Here is an 18,437-nt window from a genome sequence, read left to right as displayed (position 1 = left end):
CCATACTTTTATGCTAATGACTCCCAGACATTTAACTGTGTTGTATCCCCAGGACTCCTGACTCTAGTTGCCTCCGTGACATCTTCATACAAATGTTCAATAGGCCTCTAGTGCTTAGCATAACATCCTAACTACCCCTTACATACCTCTTTCTTCCCATTTTGGAAAATGGCACCAAAATCCAGCTACTTGCTCAAGCTCCTAATCTGACAGTTACCCTTGATTCATTTCTTTCACTTTACCCACAAAAACTATTTATCTACAAACACTGTGGGTTCTACTCCCATAAATACCTTGAATCTGTCCAATTCTCTGCATTTTCTTGACTCTTACCTTAGACAAAGACATCATAATATTTCTTCTAGGCTACTGCAGTAGCTTCTTACCTGGGATCCCTGCTTCCAAGCTTGCACACAGCAAACTTTTAGAAGCATAAATCAGATCACGCCACTGCTTAAAATCCTCCAAGTTTTATGATTTACAGAACCATACATGTTCTAGCTCTGGTCTACCAACCCTTCCTTTGGTTCCTCACAACACCAGGCTCATTCCCTCCCTAGAGTTTTTGACCCAGCTCTTCCTCTGCCTAGAATGAGCTTCTCTCTCATTCTCACAGCGCACATTCAATATTCTCTTCTTATCTAAAAAGTCACCGCCTCAGAGAATCCTTCCCAGGGTACCCACCTAGAGTACTTATTCAGTCATTTTCTCTACCATCAGCCTATTTTAATTCTATGGATAACACTTATTCCTCTCTGATATTTTTGTTTGTTTATTGTCTGTCTAACGCCCACCACTCCTTGAGAGAAGTGACCTCATCCATCTTTACTCAACTAGTATCATCAGTGCCTGGAACTAAAAAAAAAAAAAATCACTCAGTGCCTATTTGTAGAATGAATGGATTAACAGATGGCCTTAGAGGCCATCTAGTCCAACTTCCTCACTTTCAGAGGTGAGAAAAACAGAGAGAAAAGCGACTTGCCAAAGATGATGTAGTTCTCAGGCTCTTTGGCTTATTGTTTTAAATTTGTTCATTGTTATGGTGACCTCAACTACATCCCAAAGCAACTATCTTTAATTATACTCTTGGCTCTGCCAATCTCATTTGTTCATCATCTCACCTTAGGGTCATATCTTATTAGTGTTATCCTACCCAAGGGTGTTTGGGATAGGAGCCAACTCTACATTCTATTGTGTCAGTTGCCATTAACACAGGTCATATTTTTCCCGGGGCAGTTATAAGCTTTTTTTATAAACTTAGAGAACTGACTTTTTGGCTGTTCTCACCTGCTGACCCACTAAAAACCCACCTTTCTACCAAACTAGATACTTGATAGTGTTTATGTGTAGGGTAGAATTATAAATCTATTTTGTCATCATGGTAGTGGCCCAGTTTACAGGGTAATCATGGTTTGGCAGAAAGACCTTCGCCTTGGGAAGCCTGGTTTTTCATCCATTCTATTACTCAGAAGCTGTCTGAGCTTAAGCAAGCCCTTAATACTCTAAACTTCAATTTCGTAGCCTGTCCAGCTTTGCCATGAGCAGGGAGAAAACAACAACAACAAAACCAAAAATACCAATAACCACTCTCTCTCACTTCCTCTCAACCACTCTCTCTCACTTCCTCTCACTCTCTCCCCCTTTTTTTTTTCTTCTAGTTTTTGCCCGCACAGCATGCAGGATCTTTTTGGGATCTTAGCTCCCCGACCAAGGATGGAACCCGCACTCCCTGGAATGGAAGCACAGAGTCTTAACCACTGGATTGCCAGGGAAGTCCCTCTCGTCCCTTCTTTATTTGGAATAACAATATGAAAATTCACTTCCCAGGGACTAAGTGAACTTATTAATAAACCAGTTAGTTGGATTAAATCAACTCATGAATGAGAAGACATTTTGCTAAGTGTAAAATGCATTACAGATACAAGGGATTAAATGTAAGGGATTGCTTACATTAATCAGTTTCTAATGTATTAAATATACAGCCGTCAGTAATTGTGATTTTGGTTAAGTCCCTGTTACATGTCAAACTTGCAAAACAAGTGTCTTCTTATCCCGTATACTTTTGAATAATGATTTTAATTATTCTTTTTAATAAAAGTACTGTGTTCACTGTAACTAATCCAAATGATATAAAATGAAAATGGAAAAGTCTACTTTTTCACCTCAAACTCCACAAGTATAAGCCCCAGAAATAAGCAGTTAGCATTAGTTATTTTTAGTTACTACTGTTACTACTCATAATAGCTAACATAATGATAGTTTAGTACTTCACTGTGAGTCTGATGTTGTTAGAAGCACTTCATATATAAACTTATTTTGGTGCTTACAATAACCCTATGGCTTAAATATTACTGTTATCCTCATACGTGAGCAAACTGAGGCACAGAGCTGGGAAGCTATCTGCCTGGTGTCACACAGGCATTTGGGCTCAGGCAGACTGGCTCCCAAGTTCACGCTCTCAGTCACTATAAGCAGTGTATCTCGGACACCTTTCCATTTGCGTATACAGAGATCTACTGCGTAATTTTAGTACCTACAGAACACTCCATTGTGTGATGGCGCTTATCAGCTCCCAATTGATGAGAATTTTTATTCTCTTCCACATTTTTCATTATGAGAAATAAACTGCTAAAAATTAAAAATTGAACTGCCATGAACAACCTCATACTTCTGTGTGAGTGTGCCTTGGCATATACTTCTAGAAGTGAGTAGCTGAAACAAAGGACGTGTACACTAAACTTTTTGAGCACCACCACCACGTTGCCTTCTGTAATGATTACTGATTTTCACCTGGAGTCTACCAACCACCAGCATCACTGAGCAAACTGGTTATTTTTATGTGCTACTGTTTTTTTCTCTAATTGTGTTTTACATCTCATTGCTCTGCTGTTTGACAAGGAATTTTACCATATGGTAAACACAGCATTTGGGGAAAGCTCCTCCTAGGCCTGTGGGGTGATGTCTCTGCTCCTGGGCATAAGGTGAGCAGGAATCCAGGGACCTTCCTGCTTGTGCTGCCTGATACCTGAGGCTCTGGAGCAATTACTGTGTGACTGTTCACCTTGGCTCAGCCTGAGAGCTACTGTGACAGATTTAGGGGCTCTGAAACATTTATCCAAGCAGAGCCTCTAAACCAACATACATTTTCACTCACATGCACCCTAGGGAGAGAAGGAGAACTCTAGGGAGTGAAACTCCACAGAAATGTAGTCTACCCCGCACTTCACCCTTGGAAACTTCTTGAGAAATGAAATTCATTTCTTCCAATCCCAGGTCTGTCTTTTTTTAACCAGTTTTTCTCAGTGGGTCGGTACGGAGAAGTACATTAATAAAAGGAAATTAACAAGGTCCTTCAATCAACTACTATTTCATTATTTGCTTTGTAAGAGAAAATATTGAATAGTCTATGGTTCTTGCCTCCAAGAAACTTGCAGTCTCCTCCCACGGTCCTTCAATCAACTACTATTTCATTATTTGCTTTGTAAGAGAAAATATTGAATAGTCTATGGTTCTTGCCTCCAAAAAACTTGCAGTCTGCTCCCACCTTTGTAGGTATGGAGGGTGGAGAAATGGCTTGAATTTATAAAGGAAGGAATTTAGAGCAATAAGGAAGAACATAGAAGGAAAACTAGTAATAGTATTATCCCTAGTTTCCTGATGATAAAAATAAAGCTTAGAGAGATTCTTGATGATAAAAATAAAGCTTAGAGAGATTATGTGACTTAGCAGAGCTTACTCAAGTAGAAAGTAGTAAAGTTAAACAGTTCAAACTCTGGTTCCAGTTTCAAAGATCACACATTCTCTACTGCACTTGCTGGTGGTCTCCAAACCTAACTAATGCAGGGTTCTAGTTTCAACTACTTAACATATTGACGTCCTTCTGTGTACTACATGCACACAGAAATGCTGGATAAAATATAACAAAACTGTGATATACATTGCCAAGGAAGAAAGGGAGGGAGAGAGAAAGGAAATTCTTACAGGCCAAAAATAAAGAAGAATCTCATAACCGATATGGTAAGTGCATGAGCTGATGCCAGAACGAAACAGAGGATATCAGACATGGCTATATGACCTAACGGCTAGGGGCTGTGGTTTTTAACACATGTCTAGAACAAAAGACTTGCCTTTGGGCCTGTGAAAGGGGAGGAGTTGGAACTGAAATTCATGCATAAAGCTGGGACCGAGGAAGAGCTGCTCCCACCATATAAAGGGACTATGAAACATCGCTCACTTACTACAAACGCACAAGTGGCAAAATTCTCACTGATTAGATATCTGGATGGGAAGAAGTTCCACACAATAAATGGCAATTTAAAAATCTATGTTATGCACGGGTGTAGAATCCAAATCTTAGACTATTTTCATAGAATAGGAATCCCAAATGGAGATACTGATGGAGACACTGGAAATATTTCAGACCAGTGGAACTCCTGGAATCCTCAGAAAAATCAAATGTAAGACTTCTCTGAATGGTTACCACCAAATCTTACAGTACACACAGGGATTCCACAGGGAAATATAACCTAGCCGAAAATATGCTCACAATTAAAAAGTACAGATTAAGTAAGAAAGTGGTTCACAACATGGGAGAGTCAGCAGATACAGGTGGGAGGAAAAGCACCACAAGAACCTGAGATATAATGATCAAAAGCTGTCTGTAAATTAAGTATATTTACAATCATTGAAGAGATAAAGGGAGAAATAACAACCCTCATAAAAAAAACCAGGGCATTCAAAAAGAACAAGCAGATATGAAACACAACCCAATAGAACGATTCAAAGTGAAAAGTTGTGAATAAAATTAAACACAATGACCAATTTAAGAGCAGATTGGGAGTTAGTTATAGAGAGAATTGATGATATGAAAGATGTACGTGAGAAAATTACCCAGAGGGAGATAAAGAGATACGAAACCCAAAAGAGAGGTTAGGATAAATGGATGATTAAACTAGAAGTTTCAATTTGCGTCTAATGGGAATTTCAGAAGGAGAAAATGGGGAAGGGGCAATATTTTAAGGGAAAATAGCTATGAATTTTTCAGAACTAAGAAAAGCCATGAAACCTCAGTCTGAAGAACCACACTGAGTCTTGCACAATATAGAAATCCACTGCTAATCCTGTGAAGACTGGAACACTGAAGAAAAACAAACTCTAGTTGAAAAGCAAGTAGAGAGAAAAGACAGATAACATGCAAAGGAACAATCATTAGAATAATAGAGGATATCAATGAAATAGAGACCAGAAGACAATTCTCACTTATCATCAGAATCACTTGAGAAGCACATTAAACTACAGCATTATGGTTTTACTCCAGATGCCTTGCATGTTGTTCAGGAATGTGCATTTTAAAAAGCTTCTCGGGTCATCAAGTATGTTTAAAACCCTCTTTCCTTAGCACCAAATACATAAACACATACATACATTGGTATGCTCACACACATTGTTCTCTGCTGTATTTTAGTGAGATTACCCCTAAAAAAAAAATGGAGAGGTTGGATCCATAACTAAGAATCCATGCTAAATGGTGCCAGAAGATGATCCCAAAAGAACAAGGCAAAGGAGTTAGTACAGGTATCTCTGACCTGCGAAATCTTTTCCCATTTCCGTCTTCTCCAGTGTACCTATGACTAGAACCAGAGGGCACATCATTCTGCCTCACACCTTCAGAATCCTGGGTGTGTGTTTGATGAGACTAATGAATGTTCCAAATTTTCAGAGTGTTTGGCAAGACATGCTTTCTGTCTTACTTGGTATATCATATTAAATACAAAACAAACCTTAACCCACCAATATAAGAAATTTAGTCTACCTTTATGGACATCTGTTTTCAGATTAGTGGTTGTTTAACTCTTATAATAAAGGCTAACTCTACATTAAAGTAATACTGAGTGTAATTAGAATAGTTACAATAGCCATACTTTTTGAACTAATAGCACCACTTCTAGGAATTTATCCTAAATACCCAAACACAAAAAAACCACATACACAAAAAAAGAAAATTGCAGGCCAATATCACTGAAGAACATAGGCGCAAAAATCCTCAACAAAATACTAGCAAACCGAATCCAACAACACATTCAAAGGCTCATACACCATGATCAAGTGGGATTTATCCCAGGGATGCAAGGATTTTTCAATATCCGCAAATCAATCAGTGTGGTACACCATATTAACAAATTGAAGAATAAAAACCATATGATCATCTCAATAGATGCAGAAAAGGCTTTTGACAAAATTCAACACCCATTTATGATTAAAATTCTCCAGAAAGTGGGCACAGGGGGAACCTACCTCAACATGATAAAGGCCATGTATGACAAACCCACAGCTAACATCATTCTCAGTGGTGAAAAACTGAAAGCATTTCCTCTAAGATCAGGAACAAGACGAGGATGTCCACTCTCACCACTGTTATTCAACATAGTTTTGGAAGTCCTAGCCATGGCAGTCAGAGAAGGAAAAGAAATAAAAGGAATACAAACTGGAAAAGAAGAAGTAAAACTGTCACTGTTTGCAGATAACATGATACTATACATAGAGAATCCTAAAGATGCTACCAGAAAACTATTAGAGCTAAAAAATGATTTGGTAAAGTTTCAGGATACAAAATTAATACACAGAAATGTGTTGCATTTCTATACACTAAAGGTCAGAAAGAGAAATTAAGGAAACAATCCCATTTACTATGGCATCAAAAAGTATAAAATACATAAGAATAAACCTACTTAAGAAGACAAAAGACCTGTACTCTGAAAACTATAAGATGCTGATGAAAGAAATCGAAGATGACACAAACAGATGGAAAGATGTACCAATGTTCTTGGGTTGGAAGAATCAATATTGTCAAAATGACTATACTCACCAAGTCAATCTACAGATTCAATGCAATCCTTATCAAATTACCAAGGGCATTTTTCACAGAACTAGAACAAAAAATTGTAAAATTTTCATGGGAACACAGAAGACCCCAAATTGCCAAAGCAATCCTGAGATAGAAAAACGGAGCTGGAGGAATCAGATTCCCTGATTTCAGGCTATACTACCAAGCTACAGTCATCAAAACAATATGGTACTAGCACAAAAACAGAAATACAGATCAATGGAACAGGACAGAAAGCCCAGAAATAAACCCACACACCTATGGTCAATTAATCTACAACAAAGGAGGCAAGACTATACAATGGAGAAAAGACAGTCTCTTCAATAAATGGTGCTGGGAAAACTGGACAGTTACATGTAAAAAAATGAAATTAGAACATCTCTAACAACATACACAAAAATAAACTCAAAATGGATTAAAGACCTAAATATAAGGCCAGCTGCTATAAAACGCTTAGAGGAAAACATAGGCAGAACACTCTATGGCATAAATCACAGCAGTATCTTTTCGGATCCACCTCTTAGAGTAATCAAAATGAAAACAAAAATAAACCAATGGGACCTGATTGAACTTAAAAGCTTTTAAGCCATAAACAAAATGAAAAGACAGCCCACACGATGGGAGAAGATATTTGCAAACAAGGCGACTGACAAGGGGTTAATCTCCAAAATATAAAAACAGCTCACGCAGCTCTATATCAAAAAAAAAAACCAATCAAAAAAAATGGGCATATGAACTAAATAGATATTTCTCCAAAGAAGACATACAGATGGCCAAAAAGTACATGAAGAGATGCTCAACATCACTAATTATGAGAGAAATGCAAATCAAAACTACAGTGAGAGGGCTTCCCTGGTGGCGCAGTGGTTGAGAGTCCGCCTGCTGATGCAGGTGACACGGGTTCGTGCCTCGGTCCGGGAGGATCCCATATGCCGCGGAGCGGCTGGGCCCGTGAGCCATGGCCGCTGAGCCTGCGCGCCCGAAGCCGGTGCTCCGCAATGGGAGAGGACACAACTGTGAGAGGCCCGCGTACCGCAAAAAAAAAAAAAAAAAACTACAGTGAGAGATCACCTCACATGGGTCAGAATGGCCATCATCAAAAAATCTACAAATGATAAATGCTGGAGAAGGTGTGGAGAAATGGGGACCCTCCTACACTGTTGGTGGGAATGTAAATTGGTACAGTCACTATGGAGAAGAGTATGGAGGTTCCTTAAAATACTAAAAATAAAACTACCTATGATCCAGCAATCCCACTCCTGGGCATATATATATCTGGAGAAAACCATAATTTGAAAAGGTACATGCACCCCAATGTTCATTGCAGCACTATTTACAAAAGCAAAGACATGGAAGCAACCTAAATATCCATCGACAGATGAATGGATAAAGAAGATGTCGTACATATACACAATGGAATATTACTCAGCCATAAAAAAGAATGAAATAATGCCATTTGAAGCAACATGGTTGGACCTAGAGATGATCATACTAAGTGAACTAACTCAGACAAAGAAAGACAAATATCATATGATATCACTTACATCTGAAATCTAAAAAAAATAATACAAATGAACTTATTTATAAAACAGAAACAGATTCACAGACTTCAAAAACAAACTTACGGTTACCAAAGGAAAAATGTGGGTGGGAGGGATAAATTAGCAGTTTGGGATTAACATATACACACTACTATATATAAAATAGATAATCAACTAGGACCTACTTTATAGCACCGGGAGCTCTACTCAATATTCTGTAATAACCTATATGGAAAAAGAATCCGAAAAAGAATGGATATATGTATACATATAACTGAATCACTTTGCTGTACACCTGAAACTAACAACATTGTAAATCAACTATACTCCAATATAAAATAAAAATTAAATTAAAAAGCCTATATATTCAAAGATATTCATTCCAGCATTATATAGATATATGTGGAAATCTGCAAGTCTCCAGAAGGGACAGAGGGCACTAAGATCTTGGCAAATTGTTTCAGACACATGTAGAAATGCATTTGCTTTTTGGCTTGAACTCCTTACACATATATTTGGCTTTCCCTTTTCGATAGAAAATGCTTAGATAAATAATGCTATATCCACATGACAGAACTATGCCAGTTTAAAAATTATCTTTGAGCAGGTGGTTTACAAAAGAAAGAAAAATGTACCACAAACACAAATATTTAACCTTATTAGTATTAATGGAAATAATAAAATTTTCTTTTCACTCATCTGATAAAAATTAGTTGAAGAAAAAAAAGATTGATAATACCCAGTGTTGGTGAAATTGTGGAGAAATGGGCATAACTTTGCCGTTGGTAGTATAAGTTGGTACATAGCTTCTAGACAGAAAGTTGGTAGTATGTAAGCAAAGTCTTAATTCTTTTTTTTTTTTTGCTCAGCAAATCCATATAGAAATATATTTTTTAAAAAATTGAACAAGTGTAACACTGTTTATATTAAGAAAAAATTGGGAACTTAAATATCCCCAAATAGGAACTAATACAATATGGTGCTATACAATGGAATATAGTTAGCAAAAATATTAATAATATATAGGTAATAAAAAAAATGAAAAATAGGTGAAATATTATAATTTTGTTAAATTATAGATCAGAACACATAAAATGCCAAGAAAGAGTTGTACTAAGAATTGGTAATGATTATCTCTGGGTGGTTGGAACTTCTGGTTAGTTTTCTTTTTGCATAGTATTGCTTATAAATTTTGTAATGAAATTTTATTTTTTAACAAAAATAAGATACAATGATTTATTGATAAAACTTTTTAATATGAGATAGTACCGAATATGGCAAAAAGATTACAACTATGTATAAATTAAAAGAATAAAGGATATAAATAAAGGAAAAAAGGAGGAAGGACCGAAAACTCTCTCCTTATAGTTTTCTTTGGCCAGTGAAACATGGGGCAAATGTTTTCTACTTATGACTTTTTCATACTTTCTAATATATTACCAATTTTATTCTTAGAAGAATGAGTAGGAAATTTATTTTTTAAATATAAAATTGAACTTAATAAAGTAATCAGCATCTTGCCATCCTATTTTACACACCTCTCTGCTCTGTCAAATGTCCATACTGAGTCCTAATGCCAAGTTTCTGGGCTCCAACCAGGCCACCACATTAGGTAAGTTTACATACAAATATTACTACTGAATTTATGATTTGAATCATGAAAACAAAGGCTTGGAAACTTTTCTAGAATCCTCTCAGGAGTCTAGCAGGGAGCTGGGTGGGATTCGAACTGGCTGGTTTCCACTCAACATTCCATCTTAGTCTCCAGTGCGGATGGGGAGTGATGAGATCCTGTTCCAGACCCAAGTTGTAGTGCATTGGTTTTTTGGCTGGAACTCCTCACACATATGGTTTGCCTTTCTGCGATCAAGCAGAGGGCTCCTTGCCTGCACCAGTCTGGATGTCAGCAGGTGGCCTGCTGTCCCCCAAAGCCTTCTGCATGAATTACTGTGTGTGGTTTCTACACGTTGAAACATGGAACCCACACACATCCACACCTCCCTGCCCCCACCCCCCAACATACACTCTGTATTCCATTAGAAGCCTGTTCCATTTGGCCACGATATTGGGCCACCGGCAGACCTTCAAAGAATCACCAAGTTTCCATCTGCTAAGATACCATATTTCTTTTCCCCTTTCCAGATAAAGCACACTCTCTGGTCCCTTTCCAACTCCTTGGTTCTTCCTCTCCAGTCCTGCCTTTGCAGAGCCACCTGAATGAACTGATCTTGTCACTCCATGGCCCTTGAATCTTCTGTGGCTTCCCATCACATTCAGGATAATATGTGTATTCCTTGGATGGCTAGCCGGGTCCTTCGTGATATGCCCCCAACTTACCGAGTTAGCCCTCACTGTCACCACAGACTTCCCACCTTCCGCTATTTCTCTAACACACTGTATTTGGACTTGACCTGCTTTCTCACTTGCGTCTGCTTTTCCACAGGTTGTTCCCTTCCCTTCTCCCCTTGGTCCCCCGGTCAATGCCTCCTTGTCTTTCAAAACTCAATTTGAGTGTCATCCATCCCTAGTGAGAGAAACCTTTTCTGCCTCTCCCTCCCTCCCTCTCACCTCCCTTGTCCCCCCCATTCAGTCCAAGGCTCTCTCACGCATGACCCCTACAAACAGCTAAGAGTATTTGCTGGCCCATCTCTGTCCTTGCTTGGGTCTTGAGGTCCTTGCAAGCAAGGGCTGGGTTTTTCTATGACTTTATTCCAGTGCCTAGCCTACTTTCATTGTTTCCAGTCAATAGCAAGCACTCAAAAATATTTCCAATAAAAATTTCACTCTTGGGTATAATCCCAACATATGCAAGACATGTACAAGACTGTTCAAAGCAGCATTTTCTGGATTAGTCCCAAACTGTAAATAACCCAAATGTCTCGTAACCATAGAATGGGTAAGTAAATCATGGCATTTAGAATAAATAAATCCTATACAACAGTGAGACTGACTGACTGTGAATGAATTTCACAAACGTAATGTTGAGTGAAGGAAGCCAGAAATAAATGATGTAGAATTCCATTTATATAAGCTCAAAAAGCAGGTAAAAGTTATATATGGTGTTAGAAATCATGAGAATAGTTACTCTCCAATGTACAGGGTAACTGATAGAAGGGGCATCTGGGACCCCAGTAGTGTCTACTTCTTGATCTGGGTGCTGGCTGTGGAGTTTTCATCCAGCTGTATGTTTATGATTTGGGCATGTATCTGTCTCTCATATTTTAATAAAAATTTTAATTTAGAGATGTTCCCCTTGTGAAACATGTTTCTCTGTGGCATTGACGACAGTGACAGAAGTGGGGAGTGTAGGTTTGACTCAAATGAATTTCCAGGCTTCACTAATGCTCTTTTCCCCACTCAGAGCAGTGTTTCGTGGCAGAAAGGAAAATTAAAAAAAAAAAAAAAAAGGAAAATCTCTCCCGTACAGAGTTTAGCATTTGCTTTAAATGTGATACTCAGTGGTGTCAGCAGGTGTTAATTTGAATAGTTCGACTTCGCCACTTGAATTTCGGCAAGCTCAAATAATTTTAGAATGAGTCAGGGTATAAATAAATAGCTATAACTGCAATTTCACTCTTTGCTTGCTATCTTCATCCTTCTGCTTTTAAGGCTTCTGTCACCGATAGGCATAAGCTTATTGGCATGCACACATCAGTCAAACCTTCTGTATACTTTGTTGATTCACAGTTCACTGCTGCAGTTTAAAATTGGTTTTTTTTCCTCTTGGTGTAAGGATTGTGGTTAATTATCGAAATTAACATCTTTGAGCTGATAGGATTTTTTTCCCTCCCTTCCAAACCTTAAGGGCTCTAGAAATCCCAGACTATGGGACATCTTTAAAAACACATTTTCTTCTCTTTAAACAGATCAGTGTGAGAAAGGAGCCTTGAACCCTTGTCTCTGAAATCATTGCAGCCATTTTGGCTGTGGCCTTCTGCAGCCTCCACGCTGGAGCCCATCCAGCCATCAGGGCGGGAACTCACCGAGTTTCTCTCTCAAGTTCTGTAATAAAGGCCTTTCGGTGTCTGCACAGATGGGAATTCTGCCACCTTCTCATTTCACATTTCCTGCACTTTTCTTCCTAAGCACTCTACTGCCCAAAATAGAATCACCGTTTTTTAAGTCCCTGTGTAGGAATTTACAGGGAGAATGGACAGGGTCTCTGGAGCTCCCTGTAATCATCACACCCTGAAGTAATTTTCCTGCTGGCTACGAGGTAGATAAAGGATTCAGAAGGATGCTCCGATGTCTCTCAGAGAACAGCGTGGATTTTCTTTCAGGGGAATAGTTGGGGAGGGGCCCATCGTGAGGCAGGGCATTAGTGCTGACTCTGTGGACAGCGAGGATACAATAGGACAGGGGCCTGTGCCAGCCCTGCCACCCATGAACCCCCTTCATGAGTCCTCTGCTCTCCTGAGGTCTCTTCCTGATGGGATATATCCTTCCTCTCTACCTTTTCTTTTTTGGTGGGGGGAGATGTTCCCAAAGGGATCAACTCCCCTTACTCCTCTCTGCCTAGTTGAATTATCTCCATCCTTTAAGGTCTTGTTCAAATCTCACCTCCTCTGGGAAGCCTTCCTGGATGACTTCAGCTAGAAGTGATTTCCCCCTTGTTTGAATTTTTAGATCCCTTAATGACTGTACATTCTGGGGGTGCCCACATGAACTATAATTTACAGCAATAATAAATAGTAACTGAGTATTATGTGCCAGGCATTATTCTTGTCACTTTACTGATATAAAGTCAGAATCCATACAATGACTCCATAAATTAGGCTGTATTATTATTCCCATTTTACAGATGAGGCTCCCAGGGCCCATAGTGCTATCCTATCTCCCTCATCAGATTAGAAGCTCCATTTACCATCTCTTTGACTTACTGACTTGTCTCTTTTTCAGCACAAGGTTTAGGAACTTGCAGTTGGTGACTGTTCACCTCATATCTGTCCATTTAATTTTGTGCTTAAAGGACTTGAGATCATGAAAATAGCATTTGAAAATAATTTCTGTTATATATGCTACCTTTCCATTTCTGTCAACATGGAGGATGGTGCAGTGGAGTAGGCGAGACTGATAAAAAATCGTAATAAAAGAAAAAAGACCTCATTTCATATGTACTGTACGCCAGGTGCTGTGATAAGTGATATATGTTCACTCTCTTTCTTCTCAGCTTTCCCCCGCCGCCCCCACAAAGATCAGAGAGACGTTGCAAAATGATCAAATAAGTAGATGAAGGCGTTTTAGCAAAAGGAATATGAATGTAGGAAGTCAAACAGAATCCTGGGTTCAGCCATTACCCAAGAATGCATGCCCTGAGGACCCTCGTTTGTAGGTGAACCACAAACTTGGCTCTAGGCTTCCTAGTGTTTGACAAAAAAGGACACACAATCAATTACAACACTTATATTGCCTTTAAGATAAAGACAAACCAGCTATTCAGAGGAAGCACACATAAATGTCACATCAAATAATTTCCTAATACAATTCTCAGTGCAGGCCAGTCTCATTTTGCCGAAGGGCAGAATGGTAAAATCCATTCGAGGAAGAGACAGAACTATAGGGTCTAGCTATGCAGTCTAATTTGGTTTAAGACATTCATAGACTGTACACATTTCAGGAAACTCTCTCTCAAGTGGCCCCCATACTATCTGCTCCAGACAATTACCTTTCCACCTTCAACTAAAAGCTGAATAGGAGTTTTCGTTGAACACCTATTAACAGTCTGTAAAACTAGCATGCCCAGGAACAGATTTTGGAAAACCTCGTCATACAGGCAACATAAATCTTTAAAAATTGAGGTTTTCAGTGGGGAAAATGAAATGCAAACTCCTTTCCACGATTTATGATGCTTTTCACAACCCAACCTCAACCTGCCGTTCCAGACCTAATTTATTCCCACCCCTCACCCTTCACCATCTTTGTTTAGCCCAAAGTACATAGAGTTCCAGGAATATACTCCATGCTCTCTCATTGAGACCTCATAGATGCTTCCTGAAACATCCTTTCTTCTCTCCCTTATCCCCTGGCTTCTCTGCCTACTGGGGCTTGAAGGATGTCACCTTTTCTGATTCCACCTAACAATTAATCTTACCCTTTACTACGCTTCCGTAGCACTTTGCTTCTATCACATTTTATTATGCCCTTTTGTTAGCTTCTTTGATTTTTCTGCCAAACTGTGACCTCCTCCAGCGTGGAATGTGTCTTATTTAACTTTTTATCCTAGCACTGGGGACAGAGTCTGACCTGGATTTATTTCATCAAATATTTATTGAGTGCTTCCTGTACTGACAAAGCTGGGACAATTTCCATCCTGCGATGCTATGTAAAAAAAAAACATGAATTACTCCATGGTGACCTAAATATGTTTCCACTATTCTTTGAAGCCATCCAGTATTGTGTAGATGGATTGCTCTATATGGCTTGATTTAGAAAAGGATGACCCAGTAAATAGGTTGAACCACAAACTGATTCTACTGAACTCTGTCTTTTTCCTGACTCAGTATTTCCCAGATTTGAAAAGCTCCAAAGGAAGCTGCACTTGTATGTTGCTATTTATTCCAAGTGCCTTCTCTTGTTTGTGTAACATCTGTTACACAAAGAACTTTGGAAAATTATACTTGGCATAAGGATGCATCACTTCCTCCACCAATAAAACATATGCCCCTTACAAGTCAAACAGAGCAACCATCCCAGGAGACCTTAATAATTTTACTGCAGAGCTAAGAGGAGGGTCAGAAATTTTAAAAAGCTGTCTACTCCTCCATGATCTCCTGACATGAATAGGATATTTAAGAACTAAGTTACCAAATTTCATTGTCAATGAAACAACCTATTGAATGGAGGCTGTATACAGTAAGTATTGTGCAAATCTGACCTTATTTCTGAACTTCCAGAGCATTTAATCAGCCGTCCATTACAAAAACCCATATTGTGGCCATTCAGATCCACATAAACACTGTGCAAATATGAGAATGTTTCCATAAATGGGGTTCCAAAAATGTGTTGAGCAAGCAATGGAAGCATTTTAGATACAGAAATCAGAACCAGTATTGGAATTTACTTTACATCAAATTGTTTATATTTATAACTAGCCTAACAAAGTTTCTTTTGCTTTGTTAAGTATATACTCAAAGTAGAATGACACTAGTGAAATTTGTTAGAAAATGTTATTTTACAGAGGATGTTCAATATAACAGAACATACATCTTTCAGCAGAAGGTAGATCTAGTGGACAAGAAAGATTAAGTCCAGGACCTTATAAATTCACCATTAGTTTTTTATTTTCAAAACCTCACCAAATTTATATTGAGAGTTAATTGTGTGCCAGCCTCTGTAGTTGTTACCAGAGGAAGAAAGATGACTAAAATACTCTATCCAGGTGGAGATTATACTACGTTAGGGAAGACAGACCAGCAAAGATACAATTTCAACATTATAGTATATAAATTCTAAGATGCAGATACTCACGAGTGCTATGGAAACTCAGAGGAAAGGCATTGAGGAGAGGTCAATGAAAGGCTTCCTGAAGTTGCTGGGTCTTAGAAGGATGAACAAAGTGAGCACCATTTATCAGTTGGAGAAAAAATGACAATGAAATAACAGTAGGGACCAAAGACAAGATCTGGGATATCCCATAGATTAAGGGGTACGTGGAGGAAAAGGAGACTTTGAAGGGGATCAAGAAGTGATGAGAGAGGTAGAAATAGAACTGGGAGAAAATAGTGCCAGAGAAGCCTGCTGTGCAGAGCAAGAAATTATAGACAGCAACTCAAGGAGAAGGTAATATGCAACAGTAAAGTACAGAGAAAAAGTAGAGAGAAGACATCATTGCTAATTATTAGAGAAATGCAAATCAAAACTACAGTGAGGTACCACCTCACACTGGTCAGAATGGCCATCATTAAAAAAGTCTGCAATTAATAAATGCTGGCGAGAGTGTGGAGAAATGGGAACCCTCTTACACTGTTGGTGGGAATGTAAATTGGTGCAGCCACTATGGAAAACAGTATGGAGATTCCTGAAAAGACTAAAAATAGAGTTGCCACATGATCCAGAAATCTCACTCCTGGGCATATACACAGACAAAACTACAATTCAAAAAGATATATGTACCCCTATGTTCATAGCAGCACTACTTACAATAGCCAAGACATGGAAACAGCCTAAATGTCCATCAACAGATGAATGGATAAAGAAGATGTGGGGTGTGTGTGTGTGTGTGTGTGTGTATGATGGAATATTACTCAGCCATTAAAAAGAATGAAACAATGCCATTTCCAGCAGCATGGATGGACAGAGATTATCACACTAAGTGAGGTAAGAAAGAGAAAGACAAATACCATATGATATACTTAAATGTGGGATCTAAAATATGACACGAATCAACATATCTATGAAACAAAAAAAGACTCATAGAGAACAGACTTGTGGTTGCCAAGGGGGAGAGGGGGTGGAGGAGGGAAGGATTAGGAGTTTGGGATTAGCAGATACAGACTATTGTATATAGGATGGGTAAACAACAGGGTCCTACTGTATGGCACAGGGAAGTATATTCAATATCTTATAATAAGCCATAATGGAAGAGAATATGAAAAAGAATATATATATATATGTATATGTATAACTGAGTCACTTTGCTGTACAGCAGAAATTAATACAACATTGTGTACCAACTATACTTCAGTAAAATTTTTTTAAAAAGTAGGGAGAAGAGAGGATGGAGCAATGTCCTCAAGCTGATGGGAGGCCAAGTGTATGGGTTGGAAGAGTTGACCATGAGTACCTCTAATCCTCCAAGACCATAGGGAAAGATCCAAGAATGGGAGCAGAGGTAGGTAAACTTGGAGGTGGGAACACCACAGGATGGTACAGTTCAAGCCAGATGGCTTCAGTTTTTGTTGAAGTAGGTTACAAAGTCACATCTGCTGGTAGTAAGGACATTGAGACTGGGGAAAGGGCTGAGGGAAAATGGTAGCTTGGGAACATCAGAGAAGTAAGTAGAAGGAGAAATATCACTGATGGCAGGGGAGCGCATTGGGTTTGAGATGCCTCTGGTTTGTGTTTTTTTTTCATGGTTGTGTTTTTTTCATGGTTGTGTTTTTTTCATGGTTGTGTTTTTTTCCACCTGCAAGCAGAAGCCCAGGAACAGAGGCAGAAAATAACAGCAAACATTTACTGAGCATTTCCTATGTACCTGAAACTTATCTTAGCATCTCTCCATATTGTGGTAAGCAGAATAATGACCTAGTAATGGCCACATCCTAATCTCTGGAATCTGTGAATTGCTACATTATATGGCAAAGGGGAGTTAAGGTTACAGATGGAATGCAGGTTGCGGATCAGCCAACTGCGAAACAGGGAGATCATCCTAGATTATATGGGTTATGTGGGCCCAATATAATAAGGGTCCAAGAAGTAGAAGATGGAAGCGCAAGAGAAGATCAGAGTGATACGAAGTGAGAAGGACTTAACCTGCCATTGCTGGTTTTGAAGAAGGAGGCAGGGGCCCTGAGTCAAGGAATGTGGGTGGCCTCTAAAATCTAGAAAAGGCAAGGAAACGGATCCTACCCTCTAGCCTCTAAAAGGACTGCAGCCCTGCTGACAACTTGATTTTAACCCCTGAGGCTCTGCCAGACTTCTGATCTACAGAAATGTAAAACAGTAAATTGTATTCTTGAATTTTTTAAATGTGTGGTAACTGGCTACAGCAGCAATATAAAACTAAAACCTATATATGTTTTCTTTTATCCTTCACAACATTATTTTATAGTTGGGCCGTTTGGGGAGTTGATCCTGGTTATTGACCTGGATGTCATGAAGGAGGTGGAGACAAATCTTGAGAAAGAAATGTTTCCAACTTGCAAGGCGTCTGCCTCCAGGGAAGCCTTTGTAGTATTTTTAGGCAAGGAATAATGGACCACTTCTGAAGGCCCAGAGGGTTCAAGGGATTCTGAGGACCCAGAGTACTCAATTCTTCCATCTAGATGTCCCCATTCTGTGCCCCAGTATCCCAT

At 38.9% G+C, this 18,437-nt stretch overlaps 2 long non-coding RNA genes across 2 annotated transcripts in view; one reads left to right on the top strand and one right to left on the bottom strand.

The window, feature by feature from the left end:
- LOC137227808 (uncharacterized) overlaps window positions 1-17,119 on the top strand; it is a 143,865-nt gene extending 126,746 nt beyond the window's left edge. Inside the window, exon 15 of the long non-coding RNA XR_010945007.1 lies at window positions 1,659-17,119. This is a non-coding gene — a long non-coding RNA (uncharacterized lncRNA). The remainder of the gene's footprint in view (window positions 1-1,658) is intronic.
- Window positions 1-18,437, bottom strand: part of LOC137227809 (uncharacterized) — a 123,325-nt gene that overhangs the window by 8,428 nt on the left and 96,460 nt on the right. The window lies entirely within an intron of this gene.

This window comes from Pseudorca crassidens, chromosome 7, assembly GCF_039906515.1.
Source record: "Pseudorca crassidens isolate mPseCra1 chromosome 7, mPseCra1.hap1, whole genome shotgun sequence".
Taxonomy (NCBI): Eukaryota; Metazoa; Chordata; class Mammalia; order Artiodactyla; family Delphinidae; genus Pseudorca; species Pseudorca crassidens.
Note: the sequence above shows the minus strand (reverse complement) of the source record. Positions and strands in the feature narration are given on the sequence as shown.